Source organism: Littorina saxatilis, linkage group LG7 (genome assembly GCF_037325665.1).
Source record: "Littorina saxatilis isolate snail1 linkage group LG7, US_GU_Lsax_2.0, whole genome shotgun sequence".
NCBI classification, from domain to species: domain Eukaryota; kingdom Metazoa; phylum Mollusca; class Gastropoda; order Littorinimorpha; family Littorinidae; genus Littorina; species Littorina saxatilis.
In genome coordinates, this window is record NC_090251.1 from 26,088,073 (window position 1) to 26,101,572 (window position 13,500).

Consider the following 13,500-nt stretch of genomic DNA (forward strand, 5'->3'; position numbering starts at 1 on the left):
AAAAAACATACACAGAGAACTTGAATTAGTAATTTGACAGTGTACTTTGTTCCAGGCAGAGTAACTAACTCTAACTTTATCCACACGAAAATCGAACACTCATACACGGATATCCATAAAGTACATCATTTATGAGGTTCTGATTACACATTCATGACTTCGAGATGTTTTACACTTGTTTTAGGCTAGACGATTTTGGTTAAGCGTAATTTGGACACACACTGTTTCCTCTTTGTTTGTAACTAAGCAATACCTGAGGAAAGGTACATCACAAACTAAAATACTTTTTGCTGTGTTGAAAGATTTCAGAGGCAAAAAACAACAGCCGCATATAAAAAAATAAAAAACGAAAAACAAAACTAAAAACACAACAACAACATATTGAAGAATCATAGATGCTAGCAGAAAGGTACATATTAAAAACTAAGGTACATAATTATACTTGTTTCTGTATTCAATGACAAAGCTTTGGAAGCTGCTCTTATCATCGAGGGTTGAACCCGTGAGGTTAAACTTAGCAAAGTCAGTTTTCTGTTTGTGATCTAATTTGTGTCTGTGTGTCTGTCTCTTCAAGGAACGTTATGTCGACGTGCTAGTGAATGTTCCCCTTTCTCTAGAATCAAACGTTCCCTTAAACGAAACTGTCTCCGTTTTGTCCTGGATTCAGCCGTTCTGATATTCCGAGACCTTTGAGGAAGGGACATCTTGCGATAAAGATGAGTTCCCGGTCATTTTTGAACTTGCCTGGTTGTAGTATTCATCAGAATCTCGGTTAACCTCTTTGTTTAAACCTGTTGTGTCCGGTATTTCATAATCCTCGCTCTGGCCTCCGCTGACAACCAGCGAATCATAAAGTCGGGTTTCGTTTCTGTTGGGTGACAATCCTTCGTAAGTGCTGTTCTGATTGGCCAAGGCATTATACGGGTTTTCTTCGATGTTTCGATTGCCCAAGCCATCATACACGTTCATTAGCGTGAGGTATTCGTTAGAAGCGTCTGAAGCTCTTGAAGGGTCTCTATGATCTGTAAAAAGATGAATAAATGTCATCAGTAGCATAGTTTATCTCGTAAGGTGCCATTTCCTCTGAACTTTCAATCTCTTTCTAATGAATTCACATTGAACAAAATCTTTTTATAAAACTGCAAGAATTCAGTTTTATCGGTGCACGGTACGTTTGGGTCAGAAAAGACATTAAAGTCAGGTTTCCAGAGGTTTATCAAACATGATCGCCCAAATCCACTTAAAAAATGATTTCTGATGTGATTCCTTTCCTCTGGATCCATTGAAGATTTAAAGCAATCTTATCACGCTGAAAAAAAGGAATCTCTTAACCTCTCGATATTAAATCAGCTGTTATTACTACCGTAATTGATACAGCAAAATACATACCCGACATGTCCCGAGCATTAACTACAGAACTGTCGTCGACCGGAGTACCGACTGGCTGACCATGGAATCCCTGATTCTCATATACAGCGAGCTGTCGAGCTCCATCGCTGCCAGAGCCTCGCCTTTAACAAAACAATGAACAAGATTTCATATAACAGGAATGAAAACAATGAAAAGTGCAGAAAAATGTTCTGGTTTTGACCAAAATATCTAGCTTTACCAGGGCCAGTGTTTGTAACCTCCTGTCACGAAGGACAATGAGAATGTCTAGGGCTGTCACGAAACAGCTCTGCCTTTGATGTACGCGTGACTGTCAAGCAAGTACTATTACAGCGTGACATCATAAGAACATAAATTGAGTCAACATTTTGGGGGGTTCAAGTTAACTGTTAATAAAATAGGTCAACTGTACGTCTGATACAGGGTAACCACAAGTGTGCTGTGACCATGTAATCTGTCCTCGAACCACTTACCATACACACTCAAAACTTAGAAAGCATGTCATTTGGACATTAAAAAGGAACAACATTCCACAAGAAAAAAAAATTCTTACTGCATGGACAAGCTCTGTTGAACTTTTCTTCCTGTGTAGTGGGATTTAATTCTCGCACAATATAAAATGTATGTTGTTTTGAGGACACAACCAGTTTTTAATGCTCAAAACAGGAATGTACTGATGTACCGAATATAACATTTTATATATTTTGGAATCAGAAAATGATAAAGAATAAGATGAACGTAATTTTAGATCGTTTTATAAAAAAATAATTTTAATTACAATTTTCAGATTTTTAATGACAAAAGTCATTAATTAATTTCTAAGCCTCCAAGCTGAAATGCAATACCAAAGTCCGGCCTTTGCTTGGCCAAATTTTCAATCAATTTTATTGAAAAATGAGGGTGTGACAGTGCCGCCTCAACTTTTACAAAAAGCCGGATATGACGTCATCAAAGACATTTATCGAAAAAATGAAAAAAACTGTCTGGGGATATCATACCCATAGACTTTCATGTACAATTTCATAAAGATCGGTCCAGTAGTTTACTCTGAATCGCTCTACACACACACACGCACAGACAGACAGACAGACAAACGCACACACACACCCACACAGACACACATACAAAACGAACCCCCGTATCGATCCCCCCTCTATGTTAAAACATTTAGTCAAAACTTGACTAAATGTAACAAGAAATGTGTTTGCAACATAAGGATTTTTTTTTTTTACTAACAAGTCGATTAGGTCATGTGCTAAAACATATTATATGAAATCTCGGTGATCATTTTTGTAAACAATGTTGAAACGATCGTATCGTCTGTCAAGTTCATTATGAGCAGGCGTGGTGCATAGAGAGCGCAAATGCGAAAACTATTTTTTGGCAACAACAACAGTGCAATTATTGTTCGCGTTTAATTTGCGGGTGGCTTGTTTTTCACATATATATAAAACAAATCGCGTGAAGCGAAATTAATATGTATTTCGTCAATCTGTAAAACTCCCAGAATTATACTGATCGATGCACTGCATTCCAGGAAGACACTTGAAAAACGTATATGATCCCTTGAAGTGACAAGCCAGTAAAGTCCAGGAGCGTAAAGCGCTTAACAGAAAGGCGGGCTTTTTTGTTATATTCGTGTTAACTTTCTGAGTTTGTTTTCAATGCAAACATAACATGTTTTTGTAATTAGGAAATGATAAAGAATAAGAAGAAATACTTTTTGGATCGAGTACTAAATCGTTATTTTAAATTAGAATTTTCAGTTTTTAATGACGAAACACATTTATTATATAAGATCGTAAGCTTCCAAGCTGAAATGCAATTCCATAGTACGGGCGTCGTCAAAGGCTGCTTGACCAAATGTTCAATCAATTTGATAAACAAAAATGAGGGTGTGACAGCGCCTCCTCAACTTTCAAAAAAACACGGATATGACGTCATCAAAGGCGTTTATCCACAAACAAATGGCCTGGCGATATCACACACACACAAGCACACATACATCACCACCCTCGTCTCAATGTCAACAAAATGAGTCAACTTCAAAGTGTAGCCTGTGCGATCGTCATTAATTTTTGTCTGTCTGTGCGTATGTATGTATGTATGTCTGTGGTAGAAACTTTAACATTTGACTAAACACCGAAATACTCATTTTACATGTTTATTTTTTAAGCACCATCTTCAAACTATTGAAGTAATGATCAATATTTTGTCGGCATGTGTGTAGTTAAAGTGTGTCTCCAAAGAAAACGGGTGGTGGGGGGTTTTGAGGGGTAAAGGCAGGTGACTGGTTTGTGTCGTGTGTGGTATGTAGACCAGGTCAGGGGTCAAGATCAGGTCAGGTCGCGTGAAGGATTGTGGTATAGATTCACTTTTCAGTTCTCACCTTGAGCTGCATTCGCCGATTCGGGGAAGACGATGTCCACATTGTTCGGTTTCTTAGCTCCAGAAAAATAGATAAAGAAGATACCAAACGAGATTTCCTACAGTTTGACCTGCACAGCACTTATCCAGTGTCTGCGCGAGGAAGAGCTGTCGAAAGCGCAGTGTCGATCTGGCAGTCGTGTCCCCGGTAAGTACAGACAGATCTAGTGTCTCCCACTCTTACAATGTGTCACCTACTGATAATCCGTTGTTTTTTAAAATTTCTTTTTATTTCAGCAGACACGGATATCAAACACAGTGCTATGCAGTCACCTCTAGTGAAATGAGTTGATCTAAAGTGCCTGTAATGTTTGGATGTCTTTGTTCTTGGTTCGATTTATGTGAATTTCAAGACTTGCAGTAGAGTCTCAAGTTCACTCTGCCCGTATAAAACTGTCCACCATTTACTTGAACATGCAGATATAAGGAAACGGAATGAATCTGTTCTCAAAGTCAAAATTATTACGATTTTGCCTCAGTTTCAAAACATGCTCTGCCATGGTTCTGTCCTGTAAAATGTGGTACCTTGCAACAACTTCCTTGAATTTGAAAGACAGTGTTTGAATGCTAGATCTACCTAGATCTGTATCGCGTTTCATTCCGGGATCTCTTTGATTGTACTGTTTGTCTGTAACGTTTGGCAAACTTACCTTGCAACAGCTTCCTTGTCTTTGTTGGCATTTTCTTTCAAGGCAGCACAACGCAAGATTAGCTTCTTTTGGACAGCAGGTAGCATGCGAGTTTTGAGACAACGACAGTCATCCAAAGAAAGCTTACTGTGGAATTTTGTTCTACATAATGGTACATGTGATTCTGTATTTTTCTGCAATTAATGTTGGTGGTTTCTTTTTTTCTCTGTTGGTTTCTTCCTCCTGAGTTGATCGTTATCACTCAAACAAGACCACCAGAGATCGAGCACCTCAGTTGCTCCTCAAAATGGACTGTGAATAGTGTGTTGACTGTGTTGACCGTCAGAATTATTTTAAGAACCAGGCTGCTGCAGTCAGTTGACATGTTTCGCATACTGTAGGGTTCCCATGCTGCATAGGTAAAGTGGCTTGTATAACCCGACTATTCAGTATCAAAACACTGTTTATATTTGTGTAGGTTGTAGTCATCATAACTAATCGCATTTTGCCTTTTGTTTCAGAAAGGAGGATAAGCTACAACAAGATCGACGCTATGTCAGATATGCCTCAGCCACATGACGACTTCCGAATTTAGATCCACTCGGCATGGTGACAAGTCTTAATGAAAAGTATAAGACTGAGGACAGCAGTGGAAAAAGTGGCCACATGGCAGGTACCTATCGCTTAGTGTCTGCAGTACAAAAGACAAATAAGCTGATGGTAGATTTCCAAATGAACACAGTACCCTCAGTGATTTACGACGGGCAAGCTACAATCCAGGGCAGAGAACACAGCAGCGTTGTAATCCAACTCTTCATTTGTTTCAGGAAAGGTCGTCCTTGCAAATTAACATTGCAACTCTCTGATACAAATACTTAGTGCATAGTGTACTCTAAACAAGAGGTTGTGCTACTACAAGAACATGCCAATAATTGAGTGGGACAGGATTAAACAGCTTTCCATGGCTGCAGTGAGGAAATACATGATTTTGTTCTGGCATTGACCGTAATAACTTACACACAGCTAGTAAATCAGAGATAATGGTCTTCTTGGGGACCGTTCATGCCCATTTTTTGTTTGTTTTTTGTTTTGTTTGTCTTAACTGTTAAACATGTATTACGTTATCATTAAGATTCATGCTTTGTTAGCACTAAGCAGTTGTTTTAATCAGTCTGGTTTTCTCTTGTTTTCATCTTATGAACATTCTAAATGTTAGACTAACTTATTGTCTTGTACAGAATAACAACTGTGTGAATGGTGCTATACTGAATGAAACTGAGAGTGCGACATGAAGTTCTTGTACATCATTGTAAAGAGTGTGAATGACGTTTTAGTTGAGATGTCAAGCGCTTAGAGCAAGCCATTTTAACGAAAGTTTTTGATTTAGCGCTACATAAATGTTCTTATTATTATTATTATTATTATTATTATTAAGATATCATAGACTTCAGAGTGCGAGGACCAAGGAAAATAACCTCATGTGAACCTGTCTGAGTGTGACCATCGTGACGCCCATATCTTTAACTCTTAGTCGTATGACAATTCCAAGAATAAATTATCTTGATACGCAAGCTCTAGGGTAGGCTAATGATTGTATTTGTAGATAAGCTTTGCCATGATAATTATGCTGATGCAGTTTAAAAGTGTGTCTGTATGTGCATGCGTGTTTGTGCGGTCTTGTGTGTGTGCGTGTGTGTGTGTGTGCGTGTGTGTTTGTGTGTGTGTGTGTGTGTGTGTGTGTGTGTGTGTGTGAAGATTGCACAAGATCTCCTTTAGACAACTACACCAACAACAAATACACAGTCATTTTATCTGTTTGCCTTGAAAATTATACATGGAGTAGATATAATGCGTTAGTTTTACCTCTGTGTGTGTGTGTGTGTGTGTGTGTGTGTGTGTGTGTGTGTGTGTGTGTGTGTGTGTGTGTGTGTTGTGTGTGTGTGTGTGTGTGTGTGTGTGTGTGTGTGTGATTGAGTTTGTGTTACTGTTTGTCGATTTCTTACGGGAGCCTTGAAGGCTTCGCCTCCTTTTTTTTTTAAATCTGTTTTGTCCTGTCCTTATCTTATCACGTTTTACTTCAAAGACATCATGCATGTAAATTAAGGTTTAAAGATCGATGCTATTCCAACTACTCTTCTATCTTGATTGTCTTCAGCTGACACTACTGTTTTTGATATAACTAGTGAACGCTTATTGCTGATGCACAGTTCAACAATTAAGGCAATTAAACGACAGTAATCTATGTTAAAGGGATCCTTTTAAGCTGATATGTACCCAAACAGGGGCATTCAAATCTATAACAAAAAATTCTCCTGTTACCTTTTTTGGAATTTTCTTCTGTAGACAATGAAAATAATGACGAACACAACCACGACAGCCACAGCAGCCACCAACGCCCCGACGATGACGGCAACGTTTTTTCCACTTCCCCGGTCTGCACTTGATTCTTCCGTTGACCCCCCTGGGGTAAAAATAAGCATGGACAATTAAAGTAATCCTTCTGAAACATGATCTTATATGGGCGCGTTTTTATATTTAGTCAAGTTTTGACTAAATATTTTAACATCGAGGGGGAATCGAAACGAGGGTCGTGGTGTATGTGCGTGTGTGTGTGCGTGCGTGTGTGCGTGTGTGTGTGTGTGTAGAGCGATTCAGACTAAACTACTGGACCGATCTTTATGAAATTTGACATGAGAGTTCCTGGGTATGAAATCCCCGAACGTTTTTTTCATTTTTTTGATAAATGTCTTTGATGACGTCATATCCGGCTTTTCGTGAAAGTTGAGGCGGCACTGTCACGCCCTCATTTTTCAACCAAATTGGTTCAAATTTTGGTCAAGTAATCTTCGACGAAGCCCGGGGTTCGGTATTGCATTTCAGCTTGGTGGCTTAAAAAATAATTAATGACTTTGGTCATTAAAAATCTGAAAATTGTAAAAAAAAATTAAAATTTATAAAACGATCCAAATTTACGTTTATCTTATTTTCCATCATTTGCTGATTCCAAAAACATATAAATATGTTATATTCGGATTAAAAACAAGCTCTGAAAATTAAATATATAAAAATTATTATCAAAATTAAATTGTCCAAATCAATTTAAAAACACTTTCATCTTATTCCTTGTTGGTTCCTGATTCCAAAAACATATAGATATGATATGTTTGGATTAAAAACACGCTCAGAAAGTTAAAACAAAGAGAGGTACAGAAAAGCGTGCTATCCTTCTTAGCGCAACTACTACCCCGCTCTTCTTGTCAATTTCACTGCCTTTGCCATGAGCGGTGGACTGACGATGCTACGAGTATACGGTCTTGCTGAAAAATTACATTGCGTTCAGTTTCATTCTGTGAGTTCCACAGCTACTTGACTAAATATTGTATTTTCGCCTTACGCGACTTGTTTATTCATCTTTTCACATTTTTCTATTATGACCAGCAAAACAAAGTTATTTTTTATTTTTTCCTTTCGGATTATAATTATTTGCCACAGGGGTCATGTGAAAGTCTCTTAAAAAAAGAGAGTCGCCAATAAAAAAAAACTGTTTTCATTCAAGAAAAAGAACCCGGAAGTGGCAAAAATGAGTAGTCCTAACATTCCAGTGGAGAAAAAAAAACATCAAATTATTATCCAGTCAAACTGTTTTGGGTTGATTAGATGTTCTGCTGTGCCTTTTGAGGAAAGGCGTTTCAACCTGGTTAGAATTCAAGTAGAGCGCAGTTTAGTGCCGGGAATACATAAGAAAAACTACATTTTTTTCAATTATTAAGCGTAATGCTTTTCTGATTTTGGGGACAGTAATCATGCATAAACAAATGTACAACATCACATTTAATTTCATAGCAATATTTGGGAATTGAAGTTCTGGGATGTTTTTACCCGAAATGGTCCCGCCTGTCACCGAATACTGTGGAGAAGACGAGCTCGTACTAGCACATAACTCGTGAGGAGACGAAGGCGATGACGACGAGGAAGCAGAGCGCCAGCTCCTACTGGTAGCCGTTGGCTGTCCAGAGGTCGAAGTGTCCGAGGGTGGAGAAGTCAGATTAGTCGTGGCATCAGACGTGGTGTTCTCTGTACCAGGAGGAGTTGTGACCAAATCAATCAATCAATCAATCAATATGAGGCTTATATCGCGCGTATTCCGTAGGTACAGTTCTAAGCGCAGGGATTTATTTTTTCATTTTTTTTAATTTTAATTTTATGCAATTTATATCGCGCACATAATATTCAAGGCGCAGGGATTTATTTATGCCGTGTGAGATGAAATTTTTTTACACAATACATCACGCATTCACATCGGCCAGCAGATCGCAGCCATTTCGGCGCATATCCTACTTTTCACGGCCTATTATTCCAAGTCACACGGGTATTTTGGTGGACATTTTTATCTATGCCTATACAATTTTGCCAGGAAAGACCCTTTTGTCAATCGTGGGATCTTTAACGTGCACACCCCAATGTAGTGTACACGAAGGGACCTCGGTTTTTCGTCTCATCCGAAAGACTAGCACTTGAACCCACCATCCCAGGGTCGAACTCGCAACCTCTCGCTTCCGAGCGCAAGTGCGTTACCACTCGGCCACCCAGTCGCATGTGGTTGGATCGGTGACCTCCTCAGAAAGTATACTGAAAGCTGCAGACAGATATTTAGTAGATGGAATATTGGCAGCTTAATCTGATTTTACGAGCCATAAGTGTATGTATAACTACATTAGAATGTATGGGTGATAGCTTCAAGTAACGTTATGTTTCTGATTAACTTAGCAGCAGCTTCAAAACAATTTGAGTCAGTAATGTGATTTACGGTAGTTTCATATAATTATAACAACTTTACATTTTGAAAAGAAAAATCAGCTTGATTACCTTATTGGAGACGATGTTCGGACAAATATATCTCTGCCGGGTTTGTATTCGCCGTGAAAGAGGTTTTTACTTTCTTTTGGAAACATTCTGAAAAGCTTTCCCACGTGACATTATAGATCAACCCCTAGTGAGCGGCGTGCTTCCATGCGTTGACGCTAGTAATTGGCCTATAATGTCACGTGGGAAAGCTTGCCCCAATGTTATTTCCAAGAGAAACAACTTTTTTACATCCCATACAAACAGGAATAGAATTATTTCCTGGATTCGTCGATTTAAACTAACACTCTTAAAAGATGCTCTGCCATGACTTTTCACTCTTTCCACCTAACCACAGGTATATGATCTACAAGTTAGTATCCCCCTTCATTGGCCCTGTCGACGTCCGGTTTTAACCGCTTAGAATTCAGGGTTGGGAAATCCTGTTATAAAATGCATTTCGAAGCCGGACTGCCAACATGAAGTCGGTCACACTTGAAATAAATGCTACTTGAGTTTTCAGTGAAGTCCGGCTGTAGTGATAGACCCATATAGTGATAGTCCGGCTGTAATAGAATTTCTGGGTCCCGGTCCCAGTTGTTCATGTTCTTTGTTAACTTAGTCCGGTTGTAGTGATATTTTTCAGTCCGGATATAGTGATAGTCCGCTTGTAGTGATACTATTTTCAAGTCCCGCTGTAGTGATAATGTTCGAGAGTAATCTCCCTTTACCAAAATGGCAAGCAAAAGTCAGCCACGCACTGTGCTTACCCTGAAGCGGAAAATTGATCTGACAATTTTTCATTTAACCCTTATTTCTAAGTGGCCCTTCTCTCTCTCTCTCTCTCTCTCTCTCTCTCTCTCTCTCTCTCTCTCTCTCTCTCTCTCTCTCTCTCTCTCTCTCTAAAACACACACACGCACGTACGCACGCACGCACACACGCACGCACGCACGCACGCACGCACGCACACACACGGGCTGTTGAACTGCCAGGACGGGGGTAGGTTAACACAGGACATTTGCAAGCCTGACAAAGACGACAGAAGAAACGTCACAAAACGAAATCAATAGTGGTTCCAAAATCACCTTCTTACTGCCTTGAGGCTAGTTTACCAAATGTGCCGCCGCATGTAGTAATAAAAGCTTTGATGATATCACTACAACTACAAGCGATTGGCCGGATGTATGTAGTAATAAAACCTACAAAAATAGAACTATAACCGGACGTCCGGATGTAGTGATAAAACCTACAAAAATATCACTATAACCGGACGTCCGGATGTAGTGATAAAATCTACAAAAATATCACTATAACCGGACGTCCTGGTGTAATGATAGTCCGGATGTAGTGATAAAAATATTTGGTCCCGAGGGCTATCACTACATCCGGACTTCACTGTACTTCTAATTAATGCACATCAGTCTGACAAAATCCATTTTGCAGGTAAATAATTGAAAAAGATAAAACCTGTCAAAATGTTAACACGATAAGCAAGAAGACATGTTTTTTTTCTCCACAAAACATACCTTTTGCTGACGTTGAAGTTTGTATTGATTCTGATGTGGTTTGGTCAAGATTCGTGCAAGGGCCTTCAAGGACCCTGACGTAGTAAAGTTTGGGGAGTTCTTTAGATGTTCCACCTCCGCCCCCTCTTGCTCGAAATTGAATCTGTAAATCAGATGCTGATTCTTAATGGTAGGATAAGCCTGACTCAGCTAGGAAGTGCAAAGATGACAGAGAATAAGAATAAGAATAAGAATAAGAATAAGAATACTTTATTATCTCATAGAGAAATTCAGGCGTGGTACATAACAATAATACAAACAGGACATTGTTTTTACATAAGACATATAGCACTATATAACAGGGCAGGTTATAAACACACCTCCCACATACCTTTCTGGCCATTCCTTGCATTGTGCTTACGCATTCAGTCATGAACACATCCATGTCTCACTTACACATCGCACACATGGACATTCTTATACGCTCAACTTACCCATTCACACATGGACATTCGACCACGCTCCACTTACACATTCTTATACGCTCCACTTACACATTCACACATGGGCATTCTTATATGCTCCACTTACACATTCCCACATGGACATTCGACTACGCCCACTTACACATTCCCACATGGACATCTTTAAAGCACTGCGCTTACATATTCTCGCACACCTACGCGTATAACGGACTATGGCTAAACATCATTGCAAAAAATCATAGCATACAATATATCACAGAAAAAAAATACGGACGTACAGAGAGAGAGAGAGGGAGAGAGAGAGAGAGAGAGAGAGAGAGAGAGAGAGAGAGATAGAGAGAGAGAGAGAGAGAGAGAGAGAGAGAGAGAGAGAGAGAGAGAGAGAGAGAGAGAGAGAGAGAGAGAGAGAGAGAGAGAGAGAGAGAGAGAGAGAGAGAGAGAGAGAGAGAGAGAGAGAGAGAGTGTCACTGTGTCGAATTTATAAATGATTGTCTAGATAGTATCAAAGTTGTGTATCTGGCATTCACTCAGATCCGTTGTCAGCTAGTCAGACAGTAGGCCCTAAGTGTTCTGCTTAGTCAGCTAACCAATGAATGAGGGTATTATTGGTGTTATCACATAGAGATTTCTGATATATTATTAATCGTATCATACCTTTCCTGTCAAACATTTAACGTCAAAGCGTGAGGTACGATTCTCGTTCGTGTTGGCTTCTGTAGAGGTGTATTTCAAAGACGGCAGCGTGCTGTTGTTGAACACAAAGAACACTTGAAGCTGGTACGGCGAGACTATGTGGTATGTGAACTCTACACATGAAGGCGTAGAAAAATTCACCAAGGGAGACTCCAGAATGGAATACACGCTGGCTCCACATCCTGTTGAATGTTGTCTTACATTTGCATAACCTTCAACAAACAAGCAACCACACCCAGGCAAGTTGTTTACTACAACCGAATTTCTCTTTTTCGGGTCTCCCGTGTAAAAGTTTGTTTTCAATCTCTACATTTTATGGTCGGATATACTGACTATTGGTTACCTCTGTCTGTCTCAATGATTGTCTGTATTTTTGTCTGTCGGTCTGCTCTATCTGTGTGTCTGTCTGTCTGTCTCTCTGTCTGTCTATATGTCTGTCTGTCTGTCTGTCTGTCTGTCTGTCACACACACACACACACACACACACACATACGTGTATATGGTCACAAACGAAGACTTGCTAATACACACATTCACACAACGGATAGTGCGTTTGTAGTGCACTTGCATTACAACGGCACTGGCACTACAACGGCACTGAGTGCCTTTGTAGTGCACTTGCACTACAACGGCACTGAGTGCAGTACCCGCTCCGGCATCGACGAATTTTACACTAAAAAAGGCACAAAATTTGACCTATTTCGTCGCCTATAGAGGACGGAAAGAATGTCATTTTGAACATTGTTATGACATTCTTTCCGTCAAAAAAGTCAACTTAACGGGAAAAAAGTCAACTTAAAACAATTTAAGTCTTTACATAAATTTGGTTATGACCTGGTTCAGCTGAGACCTCCGTAAGACAATCGGAAAAGATAATTTGGTCGCTTTTCTGTAGAAAGTCAAACCTACGATAATTCAAGGGAGTTAAACCTCCCTACTTCCTTTTCCGTCTTGAACGCAGCGCGAGAAGACGTGTTTTTCGCGGACGAAAATTATATCGCCTTCGTGTGATATTTTTGGTCAACATCGACTCACTTGACGGTATTGTACGGTGGTATTTATGTTAATAGCGTGTTGTCAGCCTATTATTTTAACAATAGTTTCAGGTGTATGAAAAATGTTGTTGAAAATACAAACAGCATGCTTCTCAGTCAGCGTACTTCTACTGGTACGCCACCTTCACTGAAAAACAGAATTGTCACGAATGATATTTTCTTTATGGTATGGTACGTTGCCAAGAAAGTCCCTTGCGTGTTGCAAGGTTATCAACTTCATAACTGGTGTGTGCGGAAAGTTGTTTTTCATCAGCATTATGTTAGTAATTCAACAGATCTAGATGTACGGAAACGTCATCAAAATTTTACGTCACGCGTTTGCCAGGATCTGCGGGGCAACGTACTTTTTCGAACATTACAAAAGTCGCGGGCTGGTCTTTGCTACCCGTTCGACCATCTAGAACACTGTTTTATTAGTGTATCGATGTATATCGCTGTATATATATCCTGAGCAATCCGTGATCAGAAGTATCA

General features: G+C 39.5%; 1 protein-coding gene across 2 annotated transcripts in view; it reads left to right on the top strand.

Moving 5' to 3' along the window:
- The window catches only part of LOC138971029 (uncharacterized), a 417,720-nt gene that overhangs the window by 18,511 nt on the left and 385,709 nt on the right, over positions 1-13,500 (top strand). The gene's annotated exons all lie outside the window — the stretch shown is intronic.